This window comes from Apteryx rowi, unplaced genomic scaffold (assembly GCF_003343035.1).
Source record: "Apteryx rowi isolate R43461 unplaced genomic scaffold, aptRow1 scaffold_19, whole genome shotgun sequence".
Taxonomy (NCBI): Eukaryota; Metazoa; Chordata; class Aves; order Apterygiformes; family Apterygidae; genus Apteryx; species Apteryx rowi.
Window position 1 is genome coordinate 324,470 of NW_020448196.1, and position 21,970 is coordinate 346,439.

The 21,970-nt window shown below is 35.7% G+C and overlaps 1 protein-coding gene across 1 annotated transcript in view; it reads right to left on the bottom strand.

Annotated features, from left to right (window-relative positions):
- Nucleotides 1-21,970, bottom strand: part of FBXL17 (F-box and leucine rich repeat protein 17) — a 293,203-nt gene that overhangs the window by 18,522 nt on the left and 252,711 nt on the right. The gene's annotated exons all lie outside the window — the stretch shown is intronic.

The window sequence follows — 21,970 nt, forward strand, 5'->3', positions numbered from 1 at the left end:
TATATATTTATCTATCAACCAAGATAAACAGACATAACCCCCTTCAGTTAGCAGACATATTCTATATGAATTCTTTAAATTTCTTTTTTCAGAAGGATCAGTCCATTGATGAAATAACTATAGAATAAAAACAATTCTACCTCACTCTTCAGAGAAAATAACCGATTTTACACTACTAACACTTTTTTTAAACAAAGTAATATTACAAAGACAGCACAGAATAATGGCATTTTCTGTGTCAATAAAACAAATGGTATTAGAAAACCCTGCAGATATCTTATGTCATGTATTTTGTAACTATATTCTAAAATTGCATTTGTTTCCCATTGTTCATGTTGATGATGTAATAACAACCATATGCCTCACTTTCATGTTTTTTTCAGGAACACTTTTCTAATAAAACAATAAAAAATAAAAAGCTCAGGAGGAATTAAAACAAAAACTTGAACCTTCATAAACAGAACAGAAAGAACATCTGGAAGTTCCCCGAAATGACTGAAAAATGGTAGAGAGAGGAGAAACCACGATGTATCTGAACAACCTGGGAAGGCTTTGTCATGACATGGCTAGTCTGGAATGACAAAATGGATCGAGGTGACTATCAACCCGGTTACCATGGACTAGAACAACTTTCAGAAAATATGGGTCAGGAGACCTTTAGTTAAGTTGGCATTTATTAACTGAAATGAGCAGAAGCCTTCAGCACCTAAAAGCTCAGCTAAAGAAAAATGTTCAAGGCTTCCAGTGCGGAAGTCAGCCATCTGGATGTAGCCAAGGGGTACGATGTTTACAGTTCTTTACTCYAGTTATAATGCAGTTGCTGAAAAAGATGAAGAAGTGACTTAGCCCAAACATTGCAAGTATCTACTGTCTTTAAAAGGATGATTTTTCAGCAGTTGTGGGCCTGTTCTGTTCATACTACAGAACCGTCTGTCAGAAAGAAAAAAGGAGTTATGAAGAGCTCGTACCAATTCTTGATATGCCAGATGTCAATCTTAGCTACTCAGGGCATAACTGAGAGCTAGGAGCAGAGAGAAAGGCAAGAACTCATCTGACTGCACAGTGGTTCTGCAGAGACCAGGACTGAGAGCAGTCAGCACTGAGGACAATTTATTAATTTATAATATTCAGGTGGACTTGATTTGCAATCAAAATCAGCCCAAAGAGGCCAAATGCATTCTCAAAAGCTGGAGAATTTGCATTGGAACATAATTTTTTTCTTGTAGCAGTTCACCAAAAAGGGCAATGATAATTTAATTCTGTAACTGACATAATGAACTTATGATACAATCATCTATGTACTTTCATTATGGTTTCATTGATTTTTGTAGGACACTACCAACTCTGTTCTTTTCTCAATACATCCCTAGAAAACAAAACCTAATTTTATAAATATGTACATATATGGATAAGAGAACCTAAACTTTGTCCTTCTTTTCACAGAGCCCTTTAATATATCATTTTTATAAAAATCATGGAAAGAAGAATGAGTGATATATTTTGCAATAAGAAAAGTTATAGCAATTAAAGATTATTATAGACTGATTTAAAGTAGTACAGGAATACTGAAGTTGACCATTAAATTAGAATATTATCAATTAAACAATCTCAAGTACTGTTCGTCTTTGAATATTTTTGCTAGTTTGTGTAAAGTTATAACAACTTTTTTTTCTTTTTTTTTTCTACTTAAAAAGGAAAAAAACCCACCCCTTTTTGCTGTTTCATACACTATTATAAACGGAAGAAAATCAGCAAAGAATATTATTACTGGACTACATAAGGTGTCATCATGGGTGAAGAATTCTCCTTGTACAGGCATTACACAAAATTGGACATATAAGATCTGAGACCTCTCTTACCACACCTAGATTAGAGAGGGAAGTTGGGAATGATACTGCTCAAAGACCAAGAAAGGGTGCTGCTATACTGTGTGCAGAAACCCCTATTCTAAAATATAACTTGAGAATCATTAGTCCAAGAAGCTGCCTGGAATCAGACAAAAAGATGGCTTAAAGCATGAAATTTCATGCAGGTATTTTCATATACACATATTAAGCAAACTCAAGAAATAAAGGATTCTCTTTCTTATTCAGTTATAGTAAAACATTTCATAATAATAAAAACAATTTAAAACGTGTATTTTGTCAGTTGAAATGTTGGCATTTTGACATTTATTGAGTAAAATTTATAGAGTAGGACTTTAATTAAATCTCTATCAAGTCTTATGGATTTTTAATATGAAAACATTTCTCTTTCACACAATGGAAAAGGGGCTTAATAATTTTTGAAATAATTATGAAATAATTATTGAATAACAGATCTTATACTTTAACCAGCCAGTTATTAGTGCTATTTCTCTGATTAAAAGAGCAAAAAAGAATAAGACCACTGGGATTTGGAAATAATTAAGTTTCCATAAATCAAAGTGGATATGTATGATTTTTAGACTACATTATCATTACGATACTCTGTCAGATATCAGGTAAGATACTCTGTCAGATATCAGGTAAGATACTCTGTCAGATATCAGGTAAGCCAGTACACATAATTTAATAATTTCATGAGATAGCCAGCACATTTTTGGTACAAGTATCAATACTCACTGGAACAATACAAAACAGAATAAAAAAATCCTCTGGATATTACACATCAATATGATACATAAAAAAACGGAACAGAAAACCAAAAATACCATCTGTGAAATTTTGGGTGTTTTTTTCTTTTTAAATGAACACATTTTACAGTTTAGAAGTTCAAAAATTTCCAGACAATTGCTAATTTGATGTCTTCACCTGTGCTCCACGTTACTGTATATGAAAATAATTGGATGAAATTTCATGCTGTAATTGATCTGTGTCTCCTCTAATGCCAGGTATTTCTCAATCATGCCTGGGATATATTTTTGGTTAGAGACTGCTGAAGAGGTAGTACTTTCTTTGGCTGGCCTTTCCCCCATCCTCAGCACTGTCTCTATCCTACATGTTACTACATAGCCTACAGGTATCATTGGCATATATTTGATTTTCTGTTCAGCAGTATTAAATACCTGAATATTATTTGATAAATAAGAGCAATTGTCAAAGTTTTTTTCAATAGAATATAGGTCATGCTAAAAATCAATTACTGTATTACAGACTGAAGACTGTTATAATATTTTGCAATGCCCTAGTAGAAAATAACAGATTTATTYTGTACTTTGCAACCCTGTCCCCAGCTTAGCAGCCATCTTTCTGGAAAACCAAACATTTTGACAACGCTGCATTCAAAACATTACAACATTACACTGCACTCATATATTACAACAACTCATGTAACAAGCATGCATTTCTGGAGTGTGTGCCATTGTAAAACACCAATACTTTCAGAAAATTTCAACGTGTGTAGCTGCATCCTCACAGCAGTACTCAGGCAGAGGAAAGATTCACTACTCAGTCTCTGACAGCACCCAACAGCGGATGCCAAGGAAAGACATGTGAAAAATGCAGTGTTACTCTCCCAGAACATTTTCCCCACATGCAAAAGTTACGGTCAGGGACTTTGTGAACCTGGGCTGATGTCTCTGCACTTCCATGAGTCTGTCTAATCACACGTACAGTCCACAAAATCCTTTAGGCTCCACGACACCCTGCAGTGAGGAGTCTCTCAGGTCAACTACCTTTCTGTTCCTGCTCCTTTTCAAACGTTTTCTGGAAATCCAAAAAGACTGCATCAGCCAGGTCTTCCTTATTCCTTGCCGACTTCTTCAAAATACATGGATATGGCTGCAAAGCACAACTTCCCTTAATGAAAGCTGCGGCAACTTGTAGGTCACGTTTATCCATGTGTCCACTAATTCTATTCCTTAGTATACTAACTTGCCTTATACAGATGTCAGGTTTATTGGTTAATATTTTCCAGCTCTTCCCTGGAACTTTTGAAATACCTCTGCCAACCTGCGCTACCAAAGCAGTTTTAAGCAAAAGATTACACAGAGCGGTTAGGAGCTCAGCTATTTCATCCTTGAGTTCCTTTAGTTCTGTTCCTGGGTATACACAGTTCTTCTGCTTGTGTGAACAAAATACTTTAAGCCACAAGTTTCAGCTAGAAAAACATTTGCATTGCTCAACAGCTTTTCTTCCCTTTCTGTCTGCATTTGTCCACAATCAACAGAATACAGGGTTACTCTCAGAAAGCCAGGCAGTCCTTGATCAAGGAAACAGATAGTAAAGTCTCACACAGTAAGTCTGGACTCCATGTCTTGGGAACTTTTAGTACAACCAGCAGTAATGAAGGCTTGAAGATATGTTTCATTACTAATGACAACCAGGCTTGAAACATAGCAAGTAACAAAATTGATACTATAGTAATAGAAAAACACTACACACTGAAAGTAAGTAGAGGTGGGCACACAGGAATCCACCACATAGTTTAAAGATGCTAAGCTTTGACATAAAAATCTCTCTCTGTATGTGCATATTTAACGGTGCATCCAGTTCTTTCCACTTTTTTTCTATACTCCCATTTATTTCAGCAAAAAAAATTTTCAGATTTATTTTTTTCAGAGCCAGGTTGGGTAGAGTGGAAGTCAACTGATGTGTGGCTTCTGTAGAGCAGAAGATAAAGTGTAATGTCCGTCTCTGACTGGAATCAGAAAATCACCTGCACAGCCTTGAGCTGTATTAAATAAAAATGTTGTCCAGTTTCAGTGGTACTTTGTTATAGCTGAGTTAGCGAAAGGACATATGCAGGACAAGATTTGCAGGCTGAGGTAGTATCTTTTAGATGACCAACTGGTATAGTTGGAAAAAATCAGACAAATCTTGTCCTTAGTGCACCAATGTTAGAAACATATACTATTTGAACTGAATTTTTTAAAACTTGATTTAGTTAAACTGTAATTCAATAGATCTACCAGACAGAAAAGACTCACTTAGGTGAAGGGGAAAGGTCTCCACTTAACTGCATGCAAACTGTGAAACCAGTGGTCGCAATGAAAACGTCATCATGGTTAACTACTCCAGGACTTCATCAGTCAGGCACTGAGCTCGCCCATCTAACAAAACCAGGGGGATTAGAGTACCATATTTACTTTGCAGGATCTTTTTGGAAAACTATTTTTGGCAGTGTATGGCCTTGAGGCTTTCCTCCTTGATTTTGCATACTTACTAAAAGAACAAGAACATATATTACACTAATCTGTTAAAAAAAAAAAAATCAGTAATCTGCCATTTATAATTTGACCAAGTCATGACCATTCCTAAGTATGATGTCATTACAACAGAGAATATAACATAGAGTCATTTGGTATGAACAGCTCATATTTGGCCCAATCTTAATTTAATTTCAATGTATTTTTTACATCTGGAAAAAAACAAACAGGTTTTGCATAAATTTTACAACATACAGTTGTTTGGAAGTCTAGCGTATTAAGCAGAATTATATCCAATTAAACAACATTTCTACTGACATACATCTACTACACAATAGAGAACTTCCCTAAATCAATAAAACCTAGTTCTATTTAACTGCAAATGAACCTCTGTGAAATTGAGTTGTGTTGCTGTTTGTCTCCTATCATCATCTAACGCACTGCATATGCAAAAGGCACTTCATTTGGTCAGCCTTTAGTGAGGGCTGGAGAGAAAGGTTTTTAAAAGTTGATTATAATTGTCATCACCCAGACACCATGGCATTATACATATATATGCATTTACTCAAAAACAATCTAGAGTTTATTTAGATGACGAAAGCATCTAAATGTGCAAAAATTAGAATTTAAGATTTCTAAATTCTCTAAGGTCAAGTAGAAATCAATCAGTCCACCGAGTATTACCAAGTAATAGCTTTCTTATGGAACTTGCCATTATCTTTTATTTATTGTATAGCTAAAAGCTATTAAGGTGGCTATGATAACCATCTACTAAGTACTGAAGAGTCTAATGGACAAAAAATAGTGAGGAAGTTTATGAGAGAGTTAATATGGAAATAAGCAGACATAATAAAAAGAAAATTAACAAAGAAAACTATAGATCTAGATAGTAAGAAAATGCTGTAATAGCTAGACCTAGTGGACTGTGAAATATTCTCCTCCTGTTGGTGGAAGTTCCTCTGCTTGAGTTATTTAACATATGAGTGGACAAAGCTCTGGAGAGACCACAAGGAACATGTTGTACAAGAAAGACTGAACAAGACAATCTAAAAGGTCTTTTCCATCTTTCATTTATATTATTCTATTAACTTAGAAAAAAAGAGAAACATGTAAATGATGCAGATAAGTTATAAACATGTGAAAGCAATAAAGCTATAGCAGGCATAAAATTAGTTTGATGTTCCAATTCCAATAATTTGTGGAAAAGTATTAATAAATTAGCCTGCAATTGGAAATGAACACTACTTGATTATGAAATACACAGTTGAATACAGAGATAATGTACTGCCAGCTAATTTTAATATATTACTATATTTAAGAATTAAAATTAAAACATTATCTTATGTAATTAATATCCACTATGCTATACAATAAACATTGAATATTTAGTTAATATAAAAATTGCTTATACATGAAAAAGACTTTCCTTTACAATTACCTACTCATGAATGTCCTTCATTTTATTTTCTGCATTTTAAGCTCTAAAAAAAAAAAAAAAAAAAGAGTGCATCATACCCATAAAAATCTTCTCTCCAGAAAATCTTTCATCAATTCTAACACTTGAAGAAGAGGGCAACAGAATTTGATTCCTCAGAGCAAACCTTGATGCCATAAGCAAAAGCTTGATGAGTTTGCCCATGAGATACTAAGAGTTTGGCATACTTGAACAGGATTTGTGGTCATCTCCTGCATCGATGAGGATGATGGCTATCTGCCATCACACAAGGTCTTGCAGCTTGGCTAATCCATTCTATGCACAGACACACAGGGTACACATGCCTAATCCCGTATCAATGAGTCAAAAATCATTTTGCTGTTGTAACTACAGACAGTGGTTGAAGGAACTGCTGTTTGAGTTGTCCGCTACTTTGGTCATCGAGCACAGAAGAATCATAGCTCACAATTCACATTGTTTATGCCTTAAATGAAAACTGTATGTATAAAACTCACTGGATGATACAGCTTTTGACAATAAACATTTCCCTTACTCCTGTTTCACATTTTTAAAGCTATGTCTATGACTAAATAAATGTTTGTTGTTGTCTACTGATATAAATTATGCATTAAACACAGTAGCTCATCTGCTAAGAAATAAAGGCTATCATGGGTATATCACTCCAAAATTTCACTCTGCGCTGGTTTCCCAATCAAGAGTCTAATTCTCTTCAGGCTTTTGCTCCTCCATCTGCAAGCAATATGACATATATTTTCTTCTTGTATAATCATGACCTCACATAACAGCTATATTTCAGTGGCACCATGAAATAGTAAAGTGAGAGAGAGAGACAGAATTTGTACAAGAACTGGCTTCCTACCAGGGAATGTGGCCAATCTCATTTATAATCAAGCACTTAAATACATTTTTGATTTTAACTGCATGAACAGTTCCCTTGAAATAAAAGTAAATACATAAATATAGGAGATAACCATGAAGTTCACTGTTCTTATAATCAAACGTCAACCTTAATTCCTCAACTAGTTTACCTTACAACACTTACATCCCTGTAATGACTAAAAGAGTCAAACAAGGAAGCAATTAAGTCCTTTTCCCCATAGCATGGAATGCTGCAACAGGGAGATTGTTAGCATTGTTTTTAATTTTTTGCAGTAGTGATATTTTAACATTTAGCAAGTGTCCACAGATTACAGTACAGTAGATAGTGATATAGTGAGGTAAATATTTAAGCTTTTGTAAATCTTCAAATATGTTAGGGAAAAGAGTTGCCCAGTCTGAAATATTTCCCCAATAGAATGCTGTATCATCTCTCTGGATGGCAAGCCTGCATTTTAACAAACTTGGTGTATTTTGTTTTTTCTATTGGCTTCACCTGCCTCAGGCTGCTTGAGGTCTCCTGTGATAATTTTATTGTTATACCTTTGTGCATATGTGGCTATGGGCAACATTTCTTGAGAATGAAGTATGGGACTGCAATAAAATGCAGAAAGATATAGGGGCACGACCACACTGGGAAACCAATCTAACAAAATGCCTCAAGGATATGAGGAGGAGTCAGACTGTATCCCTTGAGCAAGCTTGTTTTCTCCAAAAGTTCAGCAAATCTGGTTAAATCATCTCTATCTGAAWGCATATTTTGACCTTTATTTGGAAACTCGGTGGCAAACCACTCAACTAGTGCTACTACAGTAATTTTGACTAAAAATCTGCTTGAAAGAGATAACATTTATACATTTTAAAGCAACGTATTTCTGGCTTCCTTTTTGAAAATAAAATCTCATTATTTGAAGTATTGATTACCTAAAGCAGCCTTCAGAAAATCCTTGGAGACAAGAAAAGTCCCAAGGAACTGAACAGAACTAATACCTCAGAGAGGAAAGAAGAGAGAGACCAGGTAAATATCTAACAATTACTTTTATATCTCTTGCAGATAAAATTTTTGAGTGTAAAATAACATTGCAAGGGTTCTGGGTAAAGACTATCCAACAATCAGCAAGTGCTACATGTCACCTTTTGTGACACGTTTGTAGAGGACTATATTCTACAGCACAATCCTCAGGGCTTTTGAGGACAAGGGGCTGTGCATGGGGCTGAGTCCCCCTGAGCTCATTTGACTGGCATGAGGCTCTTAGGCAGCAGTCAACAACAGGTCTGCTACAGCAAACGGCATGGTTACCATCAAGCTGGTGGAGCACACACTGCTGTCTTCCATGCCAACTTTATTAGCCAGTATGTAGAGAATGGGCAGCTGCTCCATATTTTTCCTACAGTTGAAAACCCTAGAAACACAGGGAGATTATCCAAATAAAATTAACCTTGGTGCTCTCCATTTTTTATCTTGTGTATTTGGCCAGATTCTCCCCTGATGAAAAACATAACACAAAATAGTACAGCTGTACAAAGGTTATTCAAAAAACTACCTGTTGTCCTACAATAAAGTAAAACTCTACCTAAAAAAGCAGAAAACAATCAGTGATCTTTAGCAGTCATCTTTAACAAACTGTAAACAGCTGTTTTGCTGGAAGTCCGTATCAGGGACAAGGCTAAGCTATAGCATTATAAAATACAAAATGGTCCATGGTATTTTATAGAAGGCTATGAAGAAGGAATTTCAGTATTCATAACACTGAATTACTGCTAAATACATCTGTATTCTAAATAAACTCCACCAGTGCAGAAGAAAACTTAGAAACCTTCAATACGAGGATGCAAAAGAGATCCTAGGACAGAAAACTGAAAGGCATGTGGTATGCGTGGTTCTGTCCTCAGCATAGACCTCATATGAAAATATAAACAAATAAGAACCAGGTAAGAGATGGATTATGAAAGTGATAATAGCTGCTGGTTTAAAACCCATGGTCTTAAGACAATAATGTCCCCTGTGGACCAAGCTAGTCAAACTAGATTGGCTGTGTTGTCATTTGCTCAAGGGCACAAAAACATACGTTGTTTTCCTTACTTGATTTAGCATACAGGTAATGTCTGTCATTATCATAGACAGTCTTCCATTTGCAATCAGAATATAAGTAATTTAAATAAGATAGCCTATCTTGTCAACAAGAAAGGCTTCTATGCATAGGCTGGCAGCAAAAGGAAGACTAGGGAAAATGAGGCCTTGCTGTTGAACATAGTAGGGGACCTACTGACAAAGGACTAGGAAAATGGTACTAAATGCCTGCTTTGCCTCAGTCTTTACCAGCAAGGTCTGTTCTCAGCCCTCCCAGCTCCTTATGTATGACGGCAGATTTCGGGGGTGGGGAGTGAAGTATTAGTGAGTAGATTAGGTTAGCCAACAGGACACACACAAGTCCTTGGGACCAGATGGGATGCCTCTGAGGGTGCTGATGGAGCTGGTTGATATCACTGCAAGGCCACTCTCTATCATCTTTGAAAGATCAAAGTGACTGGGAGATGTTCCCAGTGATTGGAAAAAGACAAATGCTATGGCCATCTTCAAGAAGGTCAAGAAAGAGGATCCAGGGAACTAAAAGAACAGTAAGCCTCCAATCCCTGCGAATTTTATGGAGCTAATTCTCCTGGAATATAAGAAGGACAAAAAGACGACTGGGAACAGCTAGCACAAATTTACCAAAGACAAAACAAGCCTGACCAACCTGATTGCCTTCTTATAATGAGAGGATTGGCTCTGTGGACAAGGAATATGCAAACATTTTCATATCAGGAGAGGGTCAAAAAGAACTACACAGTGTTGAGAAGAAATGCTATAATCTAAAGATGACTGCTTTCTTTCCCAACCTAAAGATGTAAAAATTTTTGTTTCAGGGTAACAAAAATACCCCAAATTACCTGAACCTCATAAAACAAGARCAAGACATGTAAAATGAAGGTGAAACACAATCCTGTCAAAACAGGTAGTAGGATTTGAGTTTATTTAAGCAACATGTAATTAAGCTATGAAAGCTTTTACTTCTAGCTGTTACTGAGTCCAAGGGCTTAGCTGCATTCAGAAATGACAGGCATTAATGATGACAGCGAAAATCCAGATCTAGACAGGGTTGAAAACAAAGGTTGTGAATGATCTAAAGTATATTCAATCCAATAACTAAGAGGGGTATGAAAGAAACTATCTTTACCAAAAACTGGCATGATTTGGAGAACTGATGTATGCACTGCTGATGAATTTTAGTAAATGCTTTGAAAAGGCTGAATCAGAGTACTTCAGTGGCTATGGAGACAGTCACAGAATGCAGAACATCTCATACAGACCAGATACGAAGTTCACTCAGTGTTTTGCTGGAACTTTTGGGGATAATAAACTGGCAGAAGCTAGGAAAAATCACTTATTATCCAACTATCGCTTATTATTCCAAAATTCTGACGAATGAGTTGGGTTTGGAAAGTCCAAAGTTTACAGATGGAATAAAAATCAGGATGTTGAGATACTCATTTTCAAGAAAGGAAAATTTTTGTCGCCTCTCAGTCACATGGGATTGTAACAGAGCAGGTAGAGACAGAGTGGCTGGGATGCTTTCCTTGCAAAGGGAATTTAAACATATAGTCTGTTTAATTATGGGATCAGCCAAAATGAGAAACACCTGCTTTGGAGAATGACAGAAGGTGAATCCTAAATGATGTGGGAACCTAATCCTTTTGTGAATTTAGCTTTGTCCTTCTCACCAAAGGACTCTAGCTACTGTATTCTTATGATTAATAAATGCTGACTTACTTTGAAAAGGCTTCTCGGTGGTCTGCAAATACTTGCTGAGATAACGGGTGACATCTCTGACAGAGGTCTACACGCATTCTGCTATTGAGGGAAAATGTTGAAATTGGGGACTCCTAACTGACTAAGAAGAGAATTATTTGCCCTTGCAAGAAGGGGGAGCATGAGATTCATCACTCCAAAAAGACTAAAGAGAAGACTTCAGGCAGGAAAACATCTAATAACTGCATGATAACATGTTACTTCTGAAACATGTACTAAAGGTATTTCCATTAAGTACTTCAAACAGGCTGACAGTGAAAAGAAAATGACTGCCTAAACCACAATTCAGTAGAATAGCTATTAAGTTTCTATGAACTTCACATTGAACAGAATGCAGTGGATACTTCTTTTGGTATATAAAATTGAATTTAATGGAGATAAAGGAGCCAAATAAATACTAAATAAAAGTTAAAAGATGCTTACAAAAATGAAATTTTAAGTACAAAATCMAGAAATGGAAGATGGTGGCTATTGGAAATTGTGGATTTCATTGCAAAACTCCTGCTATATAACTTCAGTACTCAACAGGAAGGTAGCTATTTGACTGCTTAAAAAAAACCAAAAAACCAAAAAAACCAAAACCCAGTAGCCGGCAATAAAAGCACAAACACCATCACAATATAGAGTATGAGGTGTTATACCAGATAGACCATTTGTACACTTCAAGAAACATCTTTGGGCTAAGTGTTTTTTAATTCCTGGGAACATATCCAATGCCTCTTTAAGATATTGACACAATATTTACTGTTCTCCAGTCTCAGGAGTAGAGGTTACTTTTCATGAAGTATTGCATATTTATTTTTCTAACTCAGCCAGTTCATATTCACTGTCCTTGTTACTTAGTCTTCTTGTAAAATGATATGGGAAGACTGGAAAAATGAGATTCATGCACAAGGGTTAGATTCATTGCTTAATCTTGTAAAGTTGTAGGCCTAGGAAACATGAACATGGGTTTGACAGAACAGCACTAAACAGAATGAAAAGACACTGGAGTATGTTATAAAAAGGTAGCTAGCTGTGTGAAAGGGATAGGTAGGATAGAAGATGACCATATGCAACACAATGCATTATGAAAGAAAAGAGCAAAGCAGATGAGAAAAGCAAAATAAGACAACCTTCCTACACATTTAAACATACACATATAGCTATATAGCCCTAAACAATACACATAGACCTATATGATAACACAGAAAATTAACATCTGTATTAAAAAAAAAAATCTTACAGCCCTGCAGTAACATTCCCTGACATAACATCATCTTTATTATGTTTCCCACTATACACAGTTCTGGACCTACTAAGATCTCCGTGGTTTGCAGCAGGACCTTGAAAAAGTCCTGGCATCAAGACATTTTGCTTGCCCTATGTAGCTCTGTGAAGACTTGGCTGGTGTTGTGAGCCGCTGAAAAAAATCTGAACCACTAAACCACTCCATTGCCAAGCCTCAGTACCATACCTCATATACCATCACGCAGCCTTATCACCCAATTTGTCTAGCTATTTTCTATAGTCCTGAGGACCACAGTTTGAAAACCACTGTTTTCATAAGGGGAGATTGAAGAATTCCATAAAGAGAAAGAAATTATTCGTCTTCAAATGATGGTAGAAAATTAGTCTAAAACACATTAAAGAAATACTTAGGCTAATATAAGAAAAGTAATCTAAAAAATAGCAGCAATAATAGACGTTACCAAGTGATGTGACTGAGATACAGTTATGGTATTCCCACAGCATTAAAAAAAGAAGTCTAAAATGCAGAATCAGACAAGTTAATTCAAGTGCACCATCACTGATCTTTCTACTGTATTACTTCTCTTAAGGATTTCTTCCTTATTTAGCTGGAAGATAAAGTACCTTTGTGCACTAGCTTTGTCTTCTTTCATCCACAATTCATTTTTCTCTATGAAACTAACATTAACATGGCTATTTTATTTAGAAAGTTTCTCTAAAGACCTATAGCTTTTAACAGATGATGTGCATCACTTCAAAAGTATTTGGACAGCTATAGCTATGAGACAACATAATGTTTCTCCCTGAACTGAGTCTGACCACCAGGAACATTCTTTGAAGACATAAAATTTGCTACTGTCATCAGCCAGCGTGATCCCCAGGAGGCATACGCATAGCTTAAGTATAGCAGGAACAATAGGGTTTTGTTTCAATTCCACCTCTGATGGTGAAAAATCAAGTAGGATAGGAGCGGTTGGCAGGATGATAGGAATCTAGGCAGTAGTAATATCTACTTTACAACCTTAGCTTGTGTGGACTACTAACCTAATTGTGCCCAAGTACATTTGTACATGAGCATCCAAGACAGCTCTGGGAATACCACTTGCTTTTAAAGGCTTTGCAGTGATTAGCAGAAGTTCAAACATTGTATTTTGTCAAGGAGAGCTGAGTCTTCAGAAACAGAGGAGACTAGGCACCCATGGACTTGTGTGTGGAAAGGGTCCACATTGTTAATTCAAGTTACAGATTAACCTTTCAGATGTGCACTAATACATAATAGAATCATACATATATTTGACACAATGTATTTTAAAATGCTGTCAATCAGTGTCCTATGCCACATCTTTATTAAAAGTAAAATTAGAGAAAAACATGTAATTTTATACATAATCAAGAAATAGTTATTTTACTTTGAGGAATTTTGGAATGGATACACTGCTGCTCTTAAAATTGCTGTTAAGCTTTAATATACTACTGAAAGTATCTTTTAGATCCTTAAACATGACCAAAAAAGACAATAACATTTGATGCCGTGGCTGACAGACTGTTCTGAATGTTTCCTATTGTGCCTATTGTTGCTTAGGTCCCAAATCACAGCATGAAGTTTCATACTGCATGTGCTGCAACACATCCATACAATCAGGGAAGGACAAACTGTCAGTTTCAATTTCGCATTTTTCTGTTTTTGTCAGCATGTATCACTACAAATCTCCCCACGAATTAACTTTAAAACAGGATTTTATGTTTGTTAACATAACATTTAATATGTTCCAATGCAGATATACTGTTCTGCTTTGGGAAACAGTCAGAGAACAGTGTGTTGTAACTTGTCATTAATTTCATTACGACTAACAGAACTGAGGTTGCTCACATAAATCAATGCAACCAGATGCTTAGAGTGAGTACAACCGACAGGCAGAAATGAACAAAATTAAAAACAGCTCCATACTGTGAATCATCACAAGGCGACTCAAAAATAATGAAAGAGCTACTTTCAGGGAACTCATTTTAAAGATCCTCCCTGTTAAATGTCTGAGATGTGTTGTGGATATTCTAGTAGGACAGCTAGAGTCATGTTTCCATGAAAAGAATGAATTTATTTACAGTTTCTTACAGAATAGTTCAGTGGAGTCAAACTGCCTTCACATAATGACACCTATAGTACATCTGCAAGATGTTTGTATCTGAACGGTTACACAATCTTCCTTAGAATAACAACACTTCCAGCATTAATTACCTGTCCTGCATAATGAATAGAATGAGACTTCATAAAATTAGCTGAGTGTAATCACCTCGGGAACTCTTTACACAATAACTAACATGATAGAAATGCAAACAAAAAATGTCAGTTCCTAAGGGCTTGAAAAATACTTGTTTCCTGAAGTATTTCTTCAGTGTACTTCACCTTCAGGCATCTAATTATTCCCTTAATAATAAAGGCCATTTCCTTGGGAACCATACAGGAAAGCAGTTTAGCATAGTAAAACCTCTTCTCTTCGACAGAAACAGAAGTTTTATCAAACTGGATTGGAAAACGAAAAAGTTTATGCCAATTAGATCATTTCTACTTACTAGTACTACTCATTAATAAAGTTTAAAATTTGCAGTATAAAAATGGTTTCAACAAAATAGAAATCCATAGCCATGCCGCTTGCTGAAGTACCTGCTTATCTAAGTTACTCAGTGGGAATTAATTTTCCTTTTAGTCAGTCAATATAAACATGGAAGTTTTCCTCTTTTGTGATCTTATGTAAAAATGCAATTTACTGGATAACTTAGGTAATAATTTCATTTGGGACAGCCTATTCAAAAGAAACTCAAAACTGATAAAAAACAAGAAAACAGCTTTTACTGAAGTAAAACCTTTCATTTTTTGTAAAAATCTGCTAGATAAAGAATGGGGTTCAATGCATTGGCATGCACACTGACAGCACTAGGTTAGAAGACAAATAGCCCAAATTCTCCGGTTTTGTATTGGGTASTAATTTTTCAGAAAAGTAGGATGTATAAACACTGAAAATGACCCTACTCTTTGTTCTCAAATTGGGACATAACTACTGGCCCAAGTATAAGGAGAACCAGAGCTGTACACTGGGAACTACATACACCTCAGTAACAGAGTCGAACTTCTATTTTGTCACCTCTTTCTTTTGTTTACAGTTTGTGCTGTCATGGTAATAAAAAGCTTTGGTACATGGAATATTATATTTCCTTTATGCAGGTTTGAAGATCCTATTAAATACACGTTTCCCACAATGACAAGTAATGGGCTACGAGCATGATCTGTGATAAAGTTTAGAAGGAACAAAAGGGTCTCTGATAAGTGCTGGATATGTCACTACCCAGTGATTTTTACCAGTTTTTAATTACACTGCATGTGCTGGTTTATATACACATATAAATATTTAAACTCAAACTAATTAATATAAGCTTAAATGAAAATAGTCTTAGTGAAGGAGAACCACATAAAAGCTTGTACCTTAATACAGATAACTCCTGGCATTTTCAGGTTCTGGTACAAAGTTCCCCTTTATCTTTACTCATTAATAAAGTTTAAAATTTGCAGTCTAAAAATGTAAACTCATTTGAATCCTTCAGTTGACCCCTTTTTTCATTTTGTCACAGGAAAAGTTGTCCTTCCATTTAACAGCAGTGTCATTCAGATAAATGAGTCCAAAATCTCTCCCTGTCTTCTAGGAGAACAATCTTTCTGAGACTGACTCTTGAAGCAGCCTGTTCTACTACCAGCTAAATTTTTTTTTAAAATGATGTAAATTGTAGCTCATGGGAAGCATCCAAACATTCAGAGAATATCTGAATGGAGAATGATATACAAGGAAACTTGTTAAACAATGGCAAGTATTTATGGGCAGCAAACCTGTAGCAGTTTTGAAGTCTTTTCTGGATGTGTAAGCAGTCACATATGCTGAAGAAACATATTCCTCCTTGTTGCTGGAAGAATAATTCCTTTTAAAATTATTAATATTTTTTGAGCATGAATTTTGGAATTTTATGAGGAAGAATGTGGTGAATCATTCCTTGTTTTGCAATCCAGAAGAGTAAGCAGTTGTAGTGCTAGCATAACAGTGACCATGATAGACAAAACCAAGTTAGTAGTAACGGAAATTTTCAAGCATATGATCTCAGCAAGTAAATTCACTCTTTTCTGGCTTGTCCTCCGACTGTTTTTATTCCAGAGCGCTTTTACGGGGGCTGTGCTGCTCTACTTTTAATTATAGAGACCTTGGTGACACACGCACATGGCAGGGCCCCAATCTGAGCTAACCATTCTGGGTCATGAAATTCCAAGTGTATGAACGTACGTAGGAAATTTTTTTGTAGCAGAAACATTGGGAAGCTATTTCCAAAATTAGACCTAATTTGTTTGCTATTGAAATTCTGAAACTATAAATATTTAGTTGAATTGTATGTTCACAAAAACTACTGACCAGGCACGAAGGTAAAAAGAAAAAGGCCAGTACAGTAACATTTAAACTTAAATCCATACTTTCACTTTTCTTCAATAGCAAGAAGAGAAAAAGAAAGAAAAACTTTGTCAAAGAGTTAGAAGTAATTTTTTTCTTTTCTCTGCCAGCCTTAAGTTTCAGTGAACATTGCTCACAATTACCAGCAATTCTGGTGCAGATAATTCTCAACACTGAACACACCTTTGTGCATGCCGTGGGAAAAAAAGAATAATTTTGATCCTCGCAATAGATCAATATCTCTTTGTTTTTGTCAGCTGTAAACATTGTTTTTATTCTGAACRTCCCCTGTTCTACTGTATTGCAAAAGATATGTCCCCAAACCTGAAATGGACTTCCACCACATTTTATTGTTATTGCTTTATGCCTTGCCGTATCTCTCTTTGTCTTCAATCATATTGACAATAATTGTTTCCAAAAAGAAAAGTTCAAACTCCTTTTCATCCAACACAGTATTTGTGCCAAAACTCTGTGTTTACTGCTGTAAACCTCTATCCCTTGTACTTAAACTTTTGGTCATTCAAAAAAAAAAAAAAAAAAAGAGATACCACATAGGACCTACCTTGTAAAATCTGTTACTAGCTAGGACATCACACATAGGACCTACCTTGTAAAATCTGTTACTAGCTAGGACATCAGTCAGGACACTACTAGATAACAGTATCTTCCTGATGAGAAGCTCATATGTGATAGCCTTTCTTGTGGCCTTCCAAAGCTAGCAATTTCAAATTTTCTCTGTCAGTTCTGTCTGTTATTTGCCTTCTTTCTCAGGCCTTTTGTTGCTTGCACACTCATAATCATGAGCAGCACAGCTCATACCATATTATGCAATCACCAAAATTAAATGGTTAATCAGTAAAATAAGCAGTAAAAGTCAATAAGGACAAACTCAAAAGAATAAAACAATGAACATATACTATTTACTACTGGTATTTTTTTTATTATTTTCAGTGCAAGTGAAATTAAAACTAGGAAATATCCATAGAGCTACTTCTTAATTTACTTTGGCAGAAAAGTATGTCCACAAATTTGTTAAGCTGCAGAATTGCACAGGAGATGATTAAGATGTAGCTGAGATGCCAGGATCACATAAACATTTCAGAGGGGCATGGGGTACCTATTATCTTTCAAGAACACTAAACTAAACAGAATCCATAACTCCCTCTCCTTGCCATCCACAAAAAGCCACGTTAAAAATTCAGAAAATTGCAGCTGCTTCACTAAAGTAAGCCTTCTCTTTTTTTTGGGGGGGGGGGGGGGGGGGAGTAAAATCATATTTATTCACATCCAGAAAAATTTTGGTAGAGGTACAGCAGCCATAATTTTAACTTGTGGGAGGAGACAGTGAGTCCATTATAGTTGATGATCTTCATCTGAGCTACTCACTGATCCCTTTCGCCATCAAAATGCTGCAAGCAGAGGAAATCATGAAACTTTGCCTCCTTGCTGTTGGCCTGTTACTATTCGACAGATGATAGATCCCATGACAGAGGAAAGAAGGAAGAGCAAAATATATATATACATATATATATATAGCTAGCTGGAGGTATGGAGATATCAAAGTTTCTGTACTCTTTCTACTATTCTCCAGATTCCACTGACTTCATGCCAAAGTTGCTTGCAAAGCTTCCTTAAAAGACAGATAAGGCCAACAAACAAAATCCCCAAACTGCAAAACTTCCTCCTGCAGTTTTTTAAAGCATAGTGGAAGCGATGAGGAAGTCACATAACTTTTATGGGATAAAACCTTAACAGTTTAAATGAAAAAAGCCCCAACTCACTCATTTTCTTCTTTTCCTTGAAGTGAATGGAGTTCAATTCTGACTGATTATATCAGAGAATGGCACTATCATGTACCATTACAATAACTTCCTGTTCTGAAAATCCTGCATTATGGTGATATGGTCATAACTAAGTTATGATCCCCCCCCCCTTTTTTTCTTTTTGGTAATCTAAGTATTCATTTAATTTTCCATGCAAATCAGCTTGTTTTAAACAAACATTCCCTTACTGGGATGTCAATGTAAATAGAAAGTAACCTCTCCTCCTCCTATTCACCTGCAAAAAATTAAACAAAAAGAATATCTTCTGTTTTCTTGGCAAAAATGACACTGAAAGTTAAAAGTATGGTAACTGAATTAAAAGAAGACATGATAACTATGTCATAAAACAGATGGTCCTGTAAAAGATTAATAAATAGCACAGTAAGCAACAGGTTGTTGCTTAATTAATACAGAGTCATGTTCAGGTAGCATATATTGTATCTTGGGTGCAATTTTAAAACCAGTCAAGGAGAAGGAAAAGTCTAAATTACACCAGATACAAATTCACTTTATGTTTCTAATAGCCTGAGGTAATAGCAAAACACAAACAAAAAATAGTACAGCCAAAATGATTAAGAGTTTAAACAGAATTATCCTGTAAATCTGTCACAGAATGGCTCATTCTGTGTATAATGCCAAGTATTGTTCATTTTAAAGAAGCAACAGCCAACTAATCCATGTTTCTGTAGTACCACTTAATTTATGATTGCCCGATTTGGTCGAGAGGGAACTAACACAGTTTAGCTTTCTGTTGGTACGAGGCAGAGGGTTTTGACCAGCGTTGTGTGTGCTGTAGGAATCTGCAATACTTCTGAACAGTCCGTAGGAGACTCAAATACAACGTAACAGTAATCTATGTATATTGCTAGAATGGTCACGTTTGCAATAGAAGATCCACAACTATTATGACTCAACAGTTACGTTGATATAAATTGAAAAAACCCTGTATTTAAATTGTTTAAATGTATTGTTACATTAGACACTTGGAAGGGTCTGTCTCCCTTACAAAGCGCACGAAATACACCATTTTATTGTAACATCTAAAGTAGCAAATAGAAAGTTTGATTATTATACACATTATAAATGTCAACAATGCTTAATTTTAAACAAAGGCCTGCATTCATTATATGTATAAATGTACTAACCAAATCCGTATGAACCTCTTAAAGATTAACAAAGCACCATAGTAGTCAATTGCTCAAGAGGATTCTTTATCACTTGGAAGTCTCAAGATTTCTAACATTAAAAAAATCCCCCCCCCAAGCTTTCCAGAAACATCCTCTCCTTTTTTAGAAAGCCTCAACAGAAAGATAAAAATGTGAACATTAAACTCAAACAAGGACACTCTATGGACATTGGGGGTCACTGGGAGATTAAAGTCCAGGGTCCTGAGCCATCAAATGAAATAGTCAGTCTTTTACAATGAGATACTATATCCTCTTTGTCTATTCTAGCTGTTGGTACTTAGCTGTTGTACTAAATTTAGATTTAGGCCAGGACAAGCCTAGAGAAATGATCTGGAACAAAATCATATAAAGTCTTATAGTAAAACCAACAATTTGAATACAGCTGGAAACCACTGAAAAAACTAGAGCATGCTCTGGAGTGTATATTGAAAAGTCCTGCAAAGAATCCATTAAGCAAGCAGGCAGCAATATTCTGTTCTAGCCAAAATTTTACAATAGCTTTTAGATGTAGCTTCAAGAAGAGCACATTGCCTTAATATGCTCTCAAGTCAATAGGTGAAGACAAGAGTTAATGGAGCGGAGACCACAGCCAAGAAAAAAAAAAGTGAAGTCTCCTTGCCTAACACATAATTCCTGCTTGTTTGCTTTTATTTGATCATTTCAAAGCATAAAATAACCAAAAAATATTCATGCATGGAACTCTTTACCAGTAAATGGAAGTCTCATCTGGTATAAAATCCATTATCTGGATGCTTCTTCAACTAATCACTTTTGCTGAAATAGATCACTTTTACCTACTATAGCTTGATAGCTATGTAGGCAGACCTCTTCCATATCTCTATCCTTATTATACACCTGAATAAGAAACTTCTTTCAGCTCAACAAAAAAAATGCAGATTTGACTGTAATTATTCAAATTCCACTATAAGCCAAAATGAAAGCACTTTCCCCACAGACTAAATGAAAACAGTCAAAGACCTTACAGAAGGGAGTGCATTAAACATAAGTTACTGTGTTATGTTTACCAATCCTTGGACATCAGAGGAGGGGGAAAAAAAATAAATCTGGGTATGTTACCTTTTGTTTATTCCAAGTACCTCAAAGACGTCAAACATGGGAGGGAATCAAAATAAGACAGCTATTTAAGCCTGATGTTAACATATCTGCTGCTCAATTTTAGTAAATGCAAACATGTAGCCATTATGTTTTTAAGTGAATACTGTTAAAAGAAACACTTTCCTGAAAGAATAAGTATTCTAGATTGCAAAACCTCAGGGACAATTTTCAAAAATTAAATACATACCATAAACTGTTCTGAATCAGCCATTTATTAGTTCAGATCAATACAGCCCATTCCATCTAGTCACCTGAAACAAGTGACTAATACAGCAATAAACCTGTTGCTGAAGCATATTTAGTGTTCACCAAGGCTAAGTGTTTAACAGGCCTCTAAAGTATAATCTGTCAGTGCTAGAAGATTTTGTTGCAACTTTAAAGCCATGAAAACTGCTGCATAGCTCCACCAGGAGCTGTACAAGTTCCTTCTGTCAGAACTACTACAAGAGATGCTTTGCCACTTCCACAGAGCTCAAACACAGCTCTCGCATTATTTCCTGCTTACCTCAATTTTTAGCCAGTAGTTAGATGATGCTTATCTCCCTAGAATATATTTACACTGCCAACAAATTTAGAAAGTTCAGACGTACTGCCAACTTCATCTCTGCACCAGTTTGCAAAAATCTATTTCTACTGGGATTACAAGCTATACAAACTAACGGACTCATTCTGCATGATTTTATTTAACCTCTGAATCCTTTCAGCTAGTGAGACCTACAATCAGATGTACTTCACATAAAATCTTAGCAAAAGAGGTTTAACTGTAATAAGTTAGGAAACCAAAATATACTAGAGAGCACAGATAACCACATTTGCATTA